Here is a 6,584-nt window from a genome sequence, read left to right as displayed (position 1 = left end):
ACAATTCCTCTAACTCAGTGGCAGGTGGTTCTACTTAAAGGGCCCAATCCTCTCGCCACTAAAGTAATTCGTAGTTAGTAAGTGTGTTTTAAAGGAAAGTTTTACATATAACAAAGGTGGACTTAGTACTAAGACTGCCTTTTGGGGAGTTAGTGGTAAGGGACTAACCAGATGCATCAATTATATGCAATTCTGAAAAGATACTAAAATGATACTCACGTTGTTTAATATACTACTTTATGTTCATAGCTGAAAATGGAATTGAATATTTTAGAAGGGAAAAAGCTATCAATAATAGAGACAGATATTCAAGACTCTAGATGAAAGCCTATTTACCTTCCCACGCGATTTAAAGAATTTCTTGGATATCTCCTCATTCATACTTCAGTGTGCTTGAATCAGAATTCCAAATCTGACTTTTATATATTATACAGATTTTAAGCATTGTGGAGAAGAAAGAGATTTTGTTTATATTCAGGAAACAGTCCTCACACAAGAAAAACACCAATTTGATTCAACAATAATGTGCATAATCCAACTTAGTATGTACAAAGGTTAAAACACTTGTAGCCATTGTGTAGACAGCTAAAACTCAACAGTTCAGTGCTTCTACCAAAAACTTCCATAATCTAATATTATTTGAATACTGATGCTTGTGCTAGATCTTCCTGTACACTTTAAAAAAATAGTAGATGGGGCATAGGTTACATCGGGGTAGGCAACCTATGGCACGCGTGCCAAAGGTGGCACGTGAGCTGATTTTCAGTGGCACTCTCGCTGCTCAGGTCCTGGCCACTGGTCCGGGAGGCTCTGCAGTTTAATTTAATTTTAAATGAAGCTTCTTAAACATTTTTAAAACCTTATTTACTTTACATACAACAATAGTTTAGTTATATATTATAGACTTATAGAAAGAGACCTTCTAAAAATGTTAAAATGTATTACTGGCATGCAAAACCTTAAATTAGAGTGAATAAATGAAGATTTGGCACACCATTTCTGAAAGGTTGCCGACCCCTGGGTTACACTGTTAGTTATGGCCTCTTTTCCATTAGAGGGAAATAACTGATTTCTAGATCACTTTTATTTAAACTTTGTTGGAATCTATAAACTTTACAAATGGTCTTAGGAGACAAAGTGTTCTTTAGCTCATTTGAACAGTTGATAACTTTATTGAACCAAATCAATTAAACAAGTTAATTAGCTTTCATAAAATTTCTCAAAAAAACTAGAACTCCAAACAGTTCATCATTATAGTATACAAAGAACAGAATATATTTTAAGGTCTAGCTTTACAGTTCCATCAACACACCAAATACATATATCATTAGAATAGGTGTCTATTTAAAAATGTAGCCATGGTTCACTCAATTGTGATGTGATTCCCTAAAAGTGATTAGTCCAGTGCAGGTGCAAGAATGAAAATATCTTCAATATTATCCCTCTATAAAAATATGGGCTACTGTTGGCAACAAAAAGATGGAGATGGAGCCAAGAAAATCCTTTTTCTTGTCTCCACAAAAGGCTTTGGGCCTAATTATTTTTAAGTATAATCCAGCCAACATCTTCTCATGCTTAGCTGCACTGAGTGACACTATTTGTGATGCCCAGTCTGCTGAAACTGAGCAGGTTGCTGTCAGTTTAAAAATGACTATAATAAAAGTGACCATGAAGATGGATCTTGTGATTTTGCGTTTCTAATCAGTCATCTGTGAAGAACACTTTTGCTTTGATTCAGCAGACTGGTGACAGCCATGATTGATAGTGCATGAGGATGAAAAAAGGTTATTAACTGTCTTCCTATTAAACTCAATGTATTACCCCTCTAGGTGCATCTCATACTTTAAGTTAAAGTACTTACTCAGGTAAGGTCAAGAATGAACTCTATAAACACAGTATCCATCCTGTTATAGATGAAAAAGGGACTCTAATGCCAAATTTTAAAAATTCAGCATTAAACCTCATACAAATGTGATAATCTTAATTTTTTTCACTAAAACAAAAATAATTATGCTTTTATGAGATTATATATATATATACACACACATACACACACACACTATATGTGTGTGAGACAGAGGGAAAGAGATCTACTGTAGATGTAGATGTACATATTGGTTACAATAATTCTGGCATAAAAGTGGAACTAATGCTAGATGCGCAAAAGAAATGTGGAATTGGAATGTTAAATATTACAACTTGGCAATACGAGCATTTATGTAGAAATATAGCATTTTGCTCTGTCAGTGGCTAATTCTGCAAAGAATACAGGGGTTGTTTTAAATAATTTCTAAACAGACCCTGTTATTTACAAAAAAAACCCACCCTCAAATGTTTTACTAGTTATTTTTGTTTGCCCACAATATATATTTTAGCATTATTTTTAATTTAATTCCCTCTTTGCACTGATTAATTTCAGTTTAATCAGTTCACAGATATTTATTCTAACTTGGATGGAAAGTGTAACAAATTAATTATATATGTTCTAAAATTATTGCTCAACAGTTATATTGGTTGCTAAAGTACTTAGTTTTCTACAGGTAATCACTGTGAAGTCGCCGTTTTAAAGGAGATGTAGTATAAAAATGTGAAATGCATGTTTCCTGTGTTCATTATTACCACTGACACTAAAAATCCACTGAAAGGGAGATCTGATCCGCACTCTGTATTCCTATTATAAACATTTTGGATTTATAAGTTTGTTCTGGGAGGAAATATTAATAACATACCATATATGTGCTTTTTAAATTAAAGTTCTTATAAATAGAGCACTCTTATAAACAATGGTCTATTTTTAGATTTTTTTAAACTTATTTTATGCATTTGAACATATTACAAACACACTTTGAATTAGTTTGTGCACATTTTAAAATGACAATCCCCTACTATAATGTTCTCTCTGCAAACTGAGAAGACCAAAATATCAAGAAACCAATGACTAACTATAATGTGCACACTCTTATCTAAAGGAATGTACATATTTATTAAAAATAAACTGTTAGCACTACACTATATCTAGAGTACCTGCACTGTATATAGAATCCCCAAAAGACACAGAACTGTACTATGCCATACTTACATTTCAGCAGAAATTTATAATTCATTTTTATAATATTCCATTTCCACTTTAAATTATGTGATTATACTGCTAAAACTCATTAAAAATTAGGATACATATTTATAGAGAAATGAGGGAGTGTTTCTCCAAAACAAGAATCATTTTTTTGAAAAAAAAATCCTTCATATATTTATACTTCTACAGTGATTGTGCTTCAATGCACCTTAATATATTAAAGTTTGCACACAAAAAAGTGTGTTTTAATTTTTTCCATGATGTTGGTGTATTTCAACAATTTTCCTTTTTTAAACTGCATACAACAAGACTTTGATAGTGGGTTAAAATGAATACCGAAGATAAATGTAATCTACCTATCTGGTGGCGTTTTCTCACAGGAAATGTTAAAACAATCCTCTGTATGGTCTTTATTTCAGTAAATTGAGTTCCCCTCAGGTGTGGACCTGGGAATATGCACCAATTTTCCCTTTTGTAACATTTCTGCTTTCTTATAAATTGCAATCTTGTTTTAGCCCCGTGTGGATTTACAACTGGCTTCTTTCTCTCTGACAATTTGGGGTCACTGTGGCTGTAGGTGAGCAATAATTTCAGGGGTGATGGGGATATTGACAGCATTTAGTAATCTAAGTTCCTGGGCAAATATCTGTAAAACACACACTTCCAGGATGGGCTTGTACTTAATGAGGTTTCTGGATGGTACTGTTTGCCTCATTTACAGAGTGTATTTTGTTTTAAACTGTCTTAAATATGAATTTCCATTTGTTTTTGTATGTATATTGAGAAATGTTTAAAGAAAAAGCTATCATTCCTCCCCGAGGAATTTTAGGAATCTAGTCCTTTTAAGCAAAACAGCAAATTATGGATTACAGGCTCAATTAAAAAATATATTATAATATGGAGTCATAGAGTTTAAGGCCAGAAGAAACCACCAGATCATCTAGTCTGATCTCCTGTATATCACAGGCCATTAACACCACCCAGCACCTACACACTAACTCCAACAAGCAAAATTAGATCAAAGTATTACAGCCCACAGGAGGCTAGACTATTATGTGCCACAGGGAGAGAATAAGAAGGACCGAAGCACACCAGTGCCCATAGCCCCCCGCAAAGTCAAGGAAATGACCAAATGAGATATACCCAGCTAATCCAGGCAAGTGACACATAGCTACATGCTGCAAAGGAAAGTGAAAAAAACACCAAAGTCACTGCCAATCTGATCTGGGGGAAATTCCTTCCTTACCCCACCTATGGCAATCAGTTAGACTCTGAGCATCCACTTTTAACAAATCCAAGTTGTGTCAGACTGTGAGAAGATTTGAGAGCATCTTTTGATTTGAGTACCTCATATATGCCTGGAGCGGGAGAAGCCAGTTTACAGGAGTTTGTACCATAAGCAGTGCCTGCAAGTAGTCCATGGACTTGATCTAAAACTCCCATTGAAATCAATAGCTCCCATTAATTTCAGCAGGAACTGGATCGAGTCCAATGTGACTACTCACCCAACTGATAATTTGTAGGATTGGGCCTGTAGTATTTGCTTCATAAATGACATGGAGTCTGGGAGAGTGAGGGGGGGGGGGGAGACAAACAAAACATAGCTCCAGCCATTCACAGAACAGCTAAAGTGCTCCTGTGAAATTTGGCTGCAGTTAATCAATTTTATTTCTTCCTCAGATATCTTAAAAGGCTCTGCACTGTCAGAAAAACCTAGGCCTATTCAACCTGCACTATGGTGTATCTGAAAACTAGAATAGGTTCCAAACCTCAAAGATACTGGCACAGTTTGAAAGGTCTTGTATTCCAATACCGCTCCCCTCCAGAAGATACTGTACTTACAGAACGCAAACCCTGTGGCATGTTACAGACAAGGTACATGGTAACCATTCAGGACTGAGCAAGGAGCACACACATAGGCATGTGCCATAGAGACCAGCACTTGCGGAGCTCTGTACTAGCACCTTAGTATCCAGGCTCCCTTGCCCAGAACCAGGCTGCTGTTGGGGGCAAAAAAAGAGGGGGAAAAAACAACCACCACCACGGGCTGCCTTTTCTGTCCCTTTCGGGGGTGGAGGGAGCACTGCTGCTCTGAAGGAGGCAAAGCTACACAGAATTAACCACAGTGGTCAGAAACCTTGGATCTGGGTCTGGAGTTTGTTTCTGTTGTTGGTGTTGAGGCCTCACACCTGATTGTGCCCGGATAGGGAATATTACAGCACCAGACACTTTACACCAACTTCTCTGCCAACCTGGGGCTTCAAAGCCCCCCCTGAACTATTTATTCCTCCCTGCCCCCTAGAGGAGCAGGGGCTAATGGGGGAGTCCAAGAGTGTGGTGAGAAAGAGGAAGGAGCAGGCAGGGCCCCTGCCAGCTGCATTTGCTTCCTCCAGTACCTGTGCGCAGGGGCCGCAGCAGCTGCCGCCTCCGCCCATCCCCGCCCCCCCCCGGTGAGTGTGCTGCTGCTGCTGCTGCTGCTGACAGGCTCGCCAGTGATTTGCTAGGCTTGCCGAGGTTGCCATAGTGTTGACTCCTTGGTCCCTGCGAAACTGCCCAATGGCTGGAGGATTGGGATTAAAGCGGGAAGAGGCAGCCGCCGCCTCATCTTCAGCAGCTGGAGCCAGCAGCAACTGGAGCAGGAGGCTCATCAGGACAGCCGGCAACGCACACAGAGCCAGCGGCCTGGGCAGGGGTGGGAGAGTATCCGCAGATAATGTACAGTAGTAGGAAGAGTGGGGGGAGTAATGAATTCCATCAGAGGGCTGGAAAGGAAGCATTTCTCAGAGATCTGCCACATTTAACATTGCCCACACGAAAAACGTTATTAACAAGGAGGGGAAAGGCAATGGGGACGTGATAAGAGAAAATAGATGACACGTAATCCAAACCATACGCTGGAAGCCAAGTTACTTCGCAGAACAAGAGTTACACGCTCAACTTTTTTTTTTAGAAGCTGGAGTTGAAAGACAGGGAGAGCAACTTGTTAAGGAGAGAAATACTTCTCTAGGAACTGAGTAAATAAAATCGCTGAGGAGGAACAGTGGTGGGAGGGGCGGACAAGGGCGCATATTCTTATATACAAACCCTAAAGGAAATTGTAAACTAGGAAAGGAAGCGGGAGGGCTACTTCTGTTGTAAATTAGAAGGTAAATGGAGGCTAGCGCGGAGAAAGGGGAAAGTAAAACTATTCAAAGTCTAGAACAGAAGCACCGGTGAAATTTACCCAGTGTTTAAAAGCCCCAAAGGGAGGAGAGCGTATTGTCATTTGGTGGCACTCATCTCCTCTGGTGTGTAGGTATGAAAGGGGAAATGGGTGCGGATAAATGTTAATACCGCACAAGTCTGGAGGAGACCCAGTCCAAAATAAGATGACGATTTAGCAGATAAAGACAGGTATGAAAAGAGACTGGAAGAAAATATGAAGGCAGAACATAGGCGAGCAGAAACTTGATAAAAGATTAAGAGAATCGGAGGAGGAGGAGGCAGGATCCAAGTGGGGAGGAAAATAAAA

This window comes from Mauremys mutica, chromosome 2 (assembly GCF_020497125.1).
Source record: "Mauremys mutica isolate MM-2020 ecotype Southern chromosome 2, ASM2049712v1, whole genome shotgun sequence".
NCBI classification, from domain to species: Eukaryota; Metazoa; Chordata; order Testudines; family Geoemydidae; genus Mauremys; species Mauremys mutica.
This window is presented reverse-complemented; position numbering follows the sequence as displayed.